The sequence below is a fragment of the Schistocerca gregaria genome, chromosome 8 (assembly GCF_023897955.1).
Source record: "Schistocerca gregaria isolate iqSchGreg1 chromosome 8, iqSchGreg1.2, whole genome shotgun sequence".
Lineage (NCBI taxonomy): Eukaryota > Metazoa > Arthropoda > Insecta > Orthoptera > Acrididae > Schistocerca > Schistocerca gregaria.
In genome coordinates, this window is record NC_064927.1 from 366,459,474 (window position 1) to 366,470,523 (window position 11,050).

Here is an 11,050-nt window from a genome sequence, read left to right on the forward strand (position 1 = left end):
CTTCTATCTCTATTAGATTCTTTTCCAGCTAAGCAAATTTAATCATTTAATAGTCAGTAATTATAGCTTGTCTTTTGTGCATTTAACAGTGAATTCTCTTTTATTAATGATTTTAACTTTAAAAATATTTGTAACATCTATCTTTCATGTATAAATTTCTCAACTCTGAAGGTTGTTTTAAGAGGAGCAGACGTACACTTCATTTTCAGCTTACGCAGGAGCGTTAAATTTGATTCTTTTCATTTGCTTTCTTCAGATACGATACACGAAACGTCGGTTGTGAACGAGAGCCAATTAACCCTGTGCTGAAAAAAACGCTTGCTTTGCCTCTTCCACATTAATCCTTAACCTTGACAAACTGTGTAAAGCTATCCCTGTTCAGGCGTTGGCGCTACTCAGAAACTTTACCTTCAACTAACAAAAAGTGGAAGGGGGTCACTCGTCACAGTATTTCCAACTGTACGGTATCGCCAGTCGTGAATCTAGTTAATAGTTCCAGCGGGTATGACGTTACTAAAACTCAAAATTACGGATCTTGGTAGACTCCAAGAAGTTTTGTAGTGGTACTGTAAACTGAGTTACGCTACACGAGGATTATCCGGAAAGTAAGGAACGATAAAATCCGATGAAGTTTTGGCACAGGTGTGTTGGGCAGTATCTCTAGGATGCTGGTCGATCGCCTTACGTCGTTCTTGTTAGTTCTAAGCACACAGGGAGCACATAAAGATACCTAGAACAATAGTGTCTCCCGCCAAGTGCGAGGGCCTGGGAGAAATTGCTCGTGAAGCTATGCAGCAAACATTACATAACTGTCTTGCGTTTTCTTCTTCAAGTCAATTCTCAGCCGCATTTTGCAGAGGCATTGAAGATTCTCTTGCATCGTTTTCAATTGGAAATGTTTGATTACCCACAATACAGCCCTTAATTGTCTCCTTCTGAATTTCATATCTGCTCACATGAACCGCTGGCTATGAAGACAACTTACTCGTTCGACCTATACTTGAGTATTGCTCATCAGTGTGGGATCCGTACCAGATCGGGTTGACGGAGGAGATAGAGAAGGTCCAAAGAAGAGCGGCGCGTTTCGTCACAGGGTTATTTGGTAACCGTGATAGCGTTACGGAGATGTTTAACAAACTCAAGTGACAAACTCTGCAAGAGAGGCGCTCTGCATCGCGGTGTAACTTGTTCGCCAGGTTTCGAGAGGGTGCGTTTCTGGATGAGGTATCGAATATATTGCTTCCCCCTACTTCTACCTCCCGAGGAGATCACGAATGAAAAATTAGAGAGATTAGAGCGCGCACGGAGGCTTTCAGACAGTCGTTCTTCTCGCGGACCATACGAGACTGGAACAGGAAAGAGAGGTAATGACAGTGGCACGTAAAGTGCCCTCCGCCACACACCGTTGGGTGGCTTGCGGAGTATAAATGTAGATGTAGATGTAAATGTAGAACATTTTGGCACAGACAAAGAGCTGTAGGCCAGCATAGAGAATTGGCAGCTGCCTTCTATAACGAGGGTATTGGAAAGTTGGTACAATGCTACGACAAACGCCCAAGTCGAGTCGGCGATTATGGAGATAAGTAGCTGGAAGTTGCAAGTAAAACAGTTTTGAGTTTCACTGTGGTATCCATTTCGCGACCTATCGTTCCTTACTTTCCGAATAGCCATCGTATTAAAGCACTTGGGGTTGTATTCAACGATATGAGTGACGCATTCACCGCTCAATGCAAATCCACGCCAAAACTAGCTTTTGTGGCGGTACATTCTTCGGCCTGGAGTCTGATTGACTGTAGTAGGATTGTCTTCAGTGACGAGTGTCGCTTCGGTTTGAGCCCCGACGACCAGCGAAGACGTGTCTGGAGACTCCCCGGACAGCGGTGGGATGCCAATCTGACTTTGGCTCGCCATACGACCAGAAAACCAGGAGTGGTGGTCTGGGATTCCATTTCATTTCATAACAGAGCTCCTTCGATTGTCATCCCCGGCACCCTTCTAGCGTAGCGGAACGTCGACGACATTCGACGCCACGTTTTGTTGCCCTTCATTGCAAGCCATCCTGGGCTTACATTTCAGCAAGATAATGCCTGCACACACACCCCGAGAATTTCTACTGCTTGTTCGCCTGCTTGCCAAACCCTACCTTGACCAGGAATGTCGCCGGACCTCCGCCCTTGAGAATAGTCGGAGCGTTATGGGCAGGGTCGTCCAACCATTTCGGGATTTTGACGATATAACGCGCCAGTTGGACAGAATTTGGCCCGATATTCCTCGGGAGGACAGCCAACAACTGTATCGATCAATGCCAAGACGAATAATTGCTTGCGTAAGGTCCAGACTTACTCAATTTGTGAAGCTCTTTCTCTTGAATAAATCATCCTTTTTTTAATGTAGTTTTTGTAGCGATCATGTGGACCAATCTGAGTCACACCGTTCACGAACTGCTGCAGGATGTTATTCGTCCCTGTTGCACCCATCCACTTCTTTGGGCCGCGCTGAGTGGCTGCGTGGTTTGAGGCGCCATGTCGCGGATTGTTCGGCCCCTCCTGCCGGAGGTTCGAGTCCACCCTCGGGCATGGGTGTGTGTGCATAAAGTAATTTAAGTTAGTTTAAGTAGAGTGTAAGCCTAGGGACCGATGACTTCAGCAGTTTGGTACCTTAGGAATTGACACTCACACACAGACACACACACACACACACACACACACACACACACACACACACAAATGGTTCAAATGGCTCTGAGCACTATGGGACTTAACTTCTGAGGTCATCAGTCCCCTAGAACTTAGAAGGGGTTCCAGACTGCAGCGCCTAGAACCGCTCGGCCACTCCGGCCGGCACACACACACACACACACACACACACACACACACACACACACGCACACACTCACACACACACATTTCTGTGGATTATTAAATCAAAAGCGTATCACGATAAAGTAAACAGAGAGCCTACATATTGCATCTTTCTTGCTAACTACAAACAATTAATCTTGCAGTAGACAAAGACATGGCAATAAAAAAAAATTAATGATGAACAAATTACTGCAGGGAAAAAAATTGAAAAAAAGAAACTTGGCACAGAACCGATACGCAATGTAATGGTGTGGCCCTTGCATTTGTTTAGCTTTCTGTCTGAGCAGAAGACACCCAGAAGTTCTGCAACTAATGCAGAAGAGTGGTAAGTGATAACAGGTTGTCAAGCATATTTTGTTACAGTAGCGCTGTCAGAGTTAAAAATATTTGCCTTAGTTTTTTATGTACAGCTTCAATACATACAGTTTTCTTTTACTTACTCTGATTTCATTTTGTTCAGCTTCAAAGCTCTGTTGCCAAGGAAAGTGCCCTGAAGGGCGGTTCATGAACCCGTCTCTGAAGTGTTTAGCACCAAGTACAATATTTCCAGGGACAGTGCTTTGTAATCGCACATATTGTAATGTTATAACTTATGACATAGTCTATAAATCCATGCCCTGTTTCCTCAAGAGCTAGAAAATCATATGGAGAATAAGTTTGATTCGCAGTGATCATTAAATAATTATGTAGATCAACAGTTGCTTTTACTAATGCCAAATTTATAGTGGCGTTGAAACATCATAAAGTATGTGGTCAAAATCCGGAAAACGTTCTCAATTATCCATCGAGCTATGCATAATCGGTAGCTGTGGATTTTTTTCTTTATCGGTTTAATTCACTCCGTCTGAATGATTTTAGCATACCAGTCCTATTCAGTAACTTGCTTTGTGACCCCTAAAAAATTCTGTCTTCCGATGAAAATCTGCATGTGATGGTCTACCATTTCTAGCGAGACTGAAAGCCATAAACTGATATTTGCCTCTGCCATGGTATTTAGGACGATACCGTGTGTGAATATGTAACTAATTTCCAGCTGGATGAAATAATTCTACAAGTTTTCCAGTCGTGCAGCCTACACTGTGCGGAAAATTCCATGTCTTTTCAAAATCACTCGATATCTTGTCACAATGATGCCCTGTTTCAGGATCCTGGAAACTCAATACTCTTTAACGTTGCAAACGCAGTCTAAGATTTTAAAAAGGACGGAAATTGATAGCTGTGATGTGCATGTACAAACTAACAAATTTTGACAATTTCAGAAAAATTGGCTGGTTTATTCAACAGACAAGTTCAAATGGCTCTAAGCACTATGGGAATTAACATCTGAGGTCACCAGTCCCCTCAACTTAGATCTACTTAAACCTACCTAACCTAATGATATCACACACAAGCGACCGGTGTGGCCGAGTGGTTCTAGGCGCTTCAGTCTGGAACCGCGCGACCGCTACCATCGCAGGTTCGAATCCTGCCTCGGGCATGGATGTGTGTGATGTCCTTAGGTTAGTTAGGTTTAAGTAGTTCTAAGTTCTAGGGGACTGATGACCTCAAATGTTAAGTCCCATAGTGCTCATAGCCATTTGAACCATTTTTTAACATCACACACATCCGTGCCCAAGGCAGGATTCGAACCTGCGACCGAAGCACCAGCGCGGTTCCGGACTGAAGTGCCTAGAACCGCTCGGCCACAGCGGTCGGCAAGAGACAAGTCACGAACACTTTGGTACCCTTCTGGTCCTTATGCAATTATTCGGCTTGGCATTGATTGATAGAGTTGTTGGATGTCCTCATGAAGGAATATGGTGCCAAATTCTGTTCAATTGGCGCATTAGATCGTCAAACTCCCGAGCTGGTTAGAGGGTCCTGCCCATAATACTCCCAACGTTCTCAATTGGAAGAGATCCTCCGGCCGTGCTGGTCAAGGTAGGGTTTAGGGTTTACGAAGACAAGTAGTAGAAACTATTGCCAAGTGCGAGGGAGGGGGGGGGGGCATTATCTTGCTGAAATATAAGTCCGGGATGGCATGCCATGAAGTACAACAAAACGTGGCGTAGAATATCGTCGACATACCGCTATGCTGTAAGGGTGCCACGGATGACGATCAAAGGAATGCTGTTATGAAAAAAAAATGGCATCCCAGACCATCACTCCCGATTGTCGGGCTGTATGGAGAGTGACAGTAGAATTGGGACCCCGCCGCTGTCTGGGGCGTTTCCAATACGTCATCGGCCGCGAATCTCATTGACTGGAGTTGAATTGTCTTCACTGATGACTTCCGCATCGAACTGAGTCCCGACGACCAGTGAAGACGCGTCTGGAGACTCATCGGAAAGTGGTGGGTTACCAACCTTACTTCGCCTGCTGTACTTTTCAACATCCAGGAGTGGTTGTCATCCGCGGCACTCATACAACACCACGGTACATGTTTGCCAAACCCTACCTTGGCCAGCAAGGTCGCCGGATCTCTCCCCAACTGAGAGCGTTTGGAGCGTTACTGGCAGTTCCCTCCAACCAGCTCGTTATTTTGACGGTCTGAAACACCCGTTGGACAGAAATTGGCACAATATCCCTCAGGGGACATTCAACAACTGTATCAGTCAATACCAAACCGAATAGCTGCTTGCATAAGGAACAGAAGTGGACGTGTGTGTTATTGACTTGCTGAATTTAAAAAGCTTTTGTAAACCTCTTTCTCTTCAATAAATCTTACAGTTTTTCTGAAAATATAATCATTTGTCTGTCTGCACATGTACATCACGTCTCCCGATTTCCGCACCATTCCTTCGTGATGCGTCTTTCCTTTGTCTTAGAGTGTATTATCAAAATTGTTGTATTTCAGTATCATTAGATATTAGTTGCAGACTGAACCTGAAAAATGAAAAAAAAACCGATGAAATTTGCGTCTGACATAGTTGACCTTGAATCCCCTTCCTGTGCAGGTCTTCGGGGACTAGTGCTCGAATGATGATGATGAAGTGATGATGAAATGATGATGACGACAACACACACACACACACACACACACACACACACACACACACACACACAGTCCACACACACACACACACACACACACACACACACAAACAGTCCCGGGCGGAGAAAATCCTCGACCGGCTGGGAACTCAACCCGGGGCCCCGTGATCGAGAGTCAGTAACGCTACCCACAACCTTTTTTTTTTAAGAGTTATCGGGCCTCCACTCTCTCCTCGCCATCCTCAAGACCATGAGCTGCTTTCACAGCCCGCAGAAGAAAAGGGGCTACACACTGACGAGCACTCTGCTAGGCATGCGTATGGTGCTAAAGGGAATTCCCCTGTGTCAACGCCAAAGAAATCGACCGACCTTGTACAAATAAACTAAGTGGTAGCTCTAGTGATTCGGTTCTAAGGGCTATTGAGAAACAAAAGATATAGGTTGAACCCTTCCCGTCTCCTCTATATCTGTTTTGTTACGGAACCTTTCCTTCCCTTCTACATTAACCGCGGCGACATCAAAAGGACTGGAGCAGAAGCTGCTGGAACCAACCGCCTTGAAGCTTCGAGACATTACGACGCCGCGGCTATATTTAGCTCACCCTGCTGTCGCAGTCATTCAGTGTGGATTGTTTCGCTTAGAGCATGCTGCAGACGTGTTTTAGTGTTCCGACTTTGGTGTGTAGTGGACTATTTTATATGGCTATATTTTATTCGTTTACTTTAGTCTCTTAGTGTATTGTGAATTAATTTTGCAATGGATAAATTTGTTACCAAAAAGGCGCGCTTGGAAGTTGATGACACTGCAAGTCAACCTTCAACAATTATTGTGTTGTCAATTGCTTTATCGCCTTCAGGAGAGAACCGTTCACAGCTGAAACCTGTACAATCCGGTAAGGGAAGATCATTTCAGAAGTCTTGGTTGATCAAATATACAGGGCTAGAATATGAAGCATCTATCGAAAAAGTTTATCGCAAACCCTGCAAAGAGGCAGATGCTAAAAATCTATTACAATTTTCTTCAAAAAAGAAGATGCATTTACTTCCATAGGGTTTTCTAAGAGGAAAAAGGCTTTGGAAAAATTCCATCTTCATGAAAATATGTTTACGCATAAAGAAGATGTTCTGAAACAAAATTCTATCACAAACCAAAGTGTCGCCTCGCAGTTGAATGAACAGTTAGATAGTGATATGAAGAAAGGCCGTTTAGCTCCCGAGACAATTTTTACAACCGTGCAATTTGTATGCCTACAAGAGGTATAAGTGGACGTCCCACGATATTCCAAACGAGATCATTGATCTACTAGGAAAGTCTGTGTTGAGAAAGGTATTGGCTTCAATCAAGAAGACTGAACATTTGCCTATTATGGATGACAAAACAAGTGATTCTTCAATTCACGAACAAGTGTCATTAGTACTGTCGATGATTTCTTAATCATCAATGAAGACTTTATTGGCTTATATGAGACCTCCAACACTGAAACACAAACTCTGTTTAGTATATTAAAAGACGTTTTTGCTCGTCTTGATTTGTCAATCGATAACTTAAGAGGACAGTGTTATGATGGTGCCTCGAATATGAGAGGTAAGTTCAAAGGACTTAAAGAAAAGTTACTTTTGGATACACAACCGAAAACACATACGTGCACTTCACTGCTCACAGTTTAAAATTGGCAGTTGTAGACAGTCTCCATCATCTTACGTCCATGAGGGATATTATGGCTTTAGCCAAGGACTTAACAAACACAGTAAGGGAATCCAATAAAAGGCTGGGACTTTTCAATAGCAAACACTGTAAGAGCGTCAACGACCAAGACAGTCTACGACCCCTTTGCCCGACTCGATGGACTATGAGAGCTTCTAGTATCTTGAGAATATTGAAAAACTTCGAAGACTTCTAGAGTTTTTTGTAACATTATGTGCAGAGGGCAAAACAGAGGTAGGTTACAAATGTGCAGGCTACCTTGAGTCAGTATTACAATTCAAGACTTATTTCTTTTTACGTCTTTATTGCCGTGCTATGAACCCAGTAGAGGATGTCAATGAAAAAATTCAGTGCCCTCATCTAAGTGTTGCTGACCTGGAAAAAATATATGAGGGCTTGATTTGTATATTGAATGGAAGGTGTGATAGTTTTGAACATTGCGTTTAAAAGAAAAACCTTCACAAGTTGACGATCCTTCGCTTCCTCGGAATTGAAGTATATCAAAGAAGTATGAAAACAAACGAAGCTAGCTCACCACATACTTTCAAAACCCCAAAGGAATACTACAAATCTATTTACATTGAAGTTTGTGAAACGGTGCAATCTTGCATTACTGAGCGATTTGCTTCAAATGGACTCACACATGCCATTGTAGTTGAACAAGAGCACTTGCTTTTAGTAAACAGAGGTGAAACCAATTTGGAAAAATCAACTGAGTTTTTCAAAAATGACTTAGGCATTGAGAGACTGCGCTTCCACTTGAATATCTTAGCCGATAAGGCTAATAAAAAACAACTGGTCTTAAAAAAAACATGCGTGATGTACGAAAGTACATGACACAAGCGCCTGCAGTTGGAGAAATGTTGTATGAGGTAGTGAAGTGAATTAAGCTTCTCCAAGTAGTTCCAATCAAGACAGCGACAGCAGAACGGTCATTTAGCGCCCTTAGACGTCTGAAGTCATATCTCCAATCAACAATGGGACAGAAGCGATTGAACAACTTGGCTGTTCTTCATGCCCACCAAGATGTTTTGGATGAACTGGATATCCCACTAGTCATCAACGACTTGTAAGCGTATTGTCATATCGCTGGCTTAGTTGTGGAGTATCTTTTTGTGGGAGGCCACGACTGTAGAGTCGAGCACGGGACACGGTATTGTTAGGTTGTGTAGTGTGTGTAGCTCTGCATGTGAGAGGCTTTGTTAGTATTCAGGTTGAAGTGTTGCTACAAGTGCTGTTACAGTAAAACAATGAAGTATGTAAGTGATTAAGAGGAAAGTGCGTCAAGAAGTAATTAAAAATGAGCAGTGCCGTCAATAACGTATTTATGTATCCTCTCGTTGCGTGTCGCACAGCATCGATCATCCACGCCGTGTTCGGTCTCCCAGAATGAACTAATGTGAATCAGCAAAAATTAGTTACCACAGAAGAGTACAAACAAGTGCCAGTGTCTTGTAGCGAGCGTGAGGACGTGCGTTTGGTCATCGCGTTCCGCATTTATCAACAATCAGCCGCGCCGCGACGGTTACGCGCACGCTCGTACAAGTGACAACTAAGAAACTGAAAAATTAACTTAACGAACAGTGTTATATCATTATTAGTTTCAAGGAGGACTGTTACCAGATATCTGTATGTATGACGAGCGTAAGAACTGCCGTTCGATCATTCGGCTTCCGCATCATCAACAATCACCCGCGTCGTGTTGGTTACGCGTACGCTCGTCCGAATGATATTTTGGACTGTTAATCGTCAAGATCGTTAATTGGGATAAACATTTACGATTTAGAGTGCAAACAGTGCAACCTTTGATTTCCATATCGTCTCAGAATGTACATGCTCATACCAGACGTAGAACAGTGTTGTGCTTAACGTTGAGTGGCTCCCGTTACTCACTTGCACATTTCGACAGATAATGTCAGGCAAGCCAGCAGCAGTGTGGAGCAGAACAGTAGGAGCGCCACGGGATTACCAGGTACGTGGTGTGGACAGGGCGCACGGTCACGAAAAGAGAAGTCAGTATAAAGTACCCCACCCATACGTACTCCCGCGCGTGTTACAGACTCCATATTCAGTAATCCAGTCAGACGGTCGACATTTGCATCTTTCTAAAGACACTCTACCCCTAATAATGGCATTTAAAGCAATATTAAAAAATCCTTATAAAATAGAATTACATACATACATAATGTTAACTTTTCAGTTTCGAAATATTAGTACTAGTTTAGTACTGTATTACTATAGTACTGTATTAGTTATTTTCAAATACTTAAATATTTTTTAGGGTGTAAGTCCCAATTAAACCCTGCTATTTACATACTTTTTGACTGAAAGTATTAGGCATGCTGTATTAACTTTATTAACTGCATTAAAGCATTAACTTTGAGATATTGTTTTTATTTAATGAACCCTGAACCTTATTCAAAGTAAGCTTAAATTAGCTATTTCAATTATTAATCAAAGTGCTATTACTGTGCGACAGCAAAATTTATGTTTTATTCTTTTAATGATAGTTTGGGATTTATTTAAATATAACTTCAGTCTTTTCAGACCTATATATTCACTGATCTGTAACAGTCTATAAGCATGATTATTACTGTAAATTAAATTTGTTTTTTACGAAAAGACTGCGTATGTTTATGATCCGTTTCTATTTTCAAAGCCAAAATATGTGTTAGGCTTGTTGAATTACTGGCGTGTCGAGTTATCGAGAGTCCAGTTTTCGGGGTTCTAATGTTGATCATATGACTCTGAAATGCTTAAAAAACTTTAAAACTCACTATTTTTCACCTAAAATTTAGAAACGTTCCCGGGGCAAGACCCCCAGTATTCCCCCCCCCCCAATACTTTTTATAAGTCGCCGCCCCTGGCAGCAAACGACTCCCAGGAGTCACTTGAATGTTACGTACAACATTTTAGTTGCAATTTCGTAAATAAATTATCGAGATGTATTTTGTTTGTGTATGTAATTTTAATACATAATTTAAGTGACAAGTAAAAGGTTTTCATTCAATGTTAATGTAAAAGAAGCGTTTCAGTTACTTTCAAGCAATAAAAATATTATGCAACTCGTAGACAGCATGGCAGGTCTGCGGTAGTGTGACACTAATGCCTGTGGTGAGCTTATAGATTAGTATTTGAGGTCATCCTTAACTTCTTCCTGTTGTGAGAAATCGTAGTGTTACTGCACGTCTTGTTTGGTATTATAGCATCGTTCATGATTGTATCAAGCATTATATCAAAAGCGAAACGAGTTACAGAAGGTTCAAATACGTTTCTTTATTTGCCTTGATACAATCTTGGCAATAACATGGATATATATTCAATTTTCTGAGTAATTTGATAAGGGAATACGATTTATTTAACCGGTCTTTAAACCATATACCATGTTTCCTCTTTTTTTTCCGCCAAAGCGAGCGCACCGTCATCTTAGTTCGTAAATGTCAGATACAAACTGATGCTTACGCAGAGTTGCGATTGAGTTCCGAATAATGCGGGTTTTCATAGTAATGAAA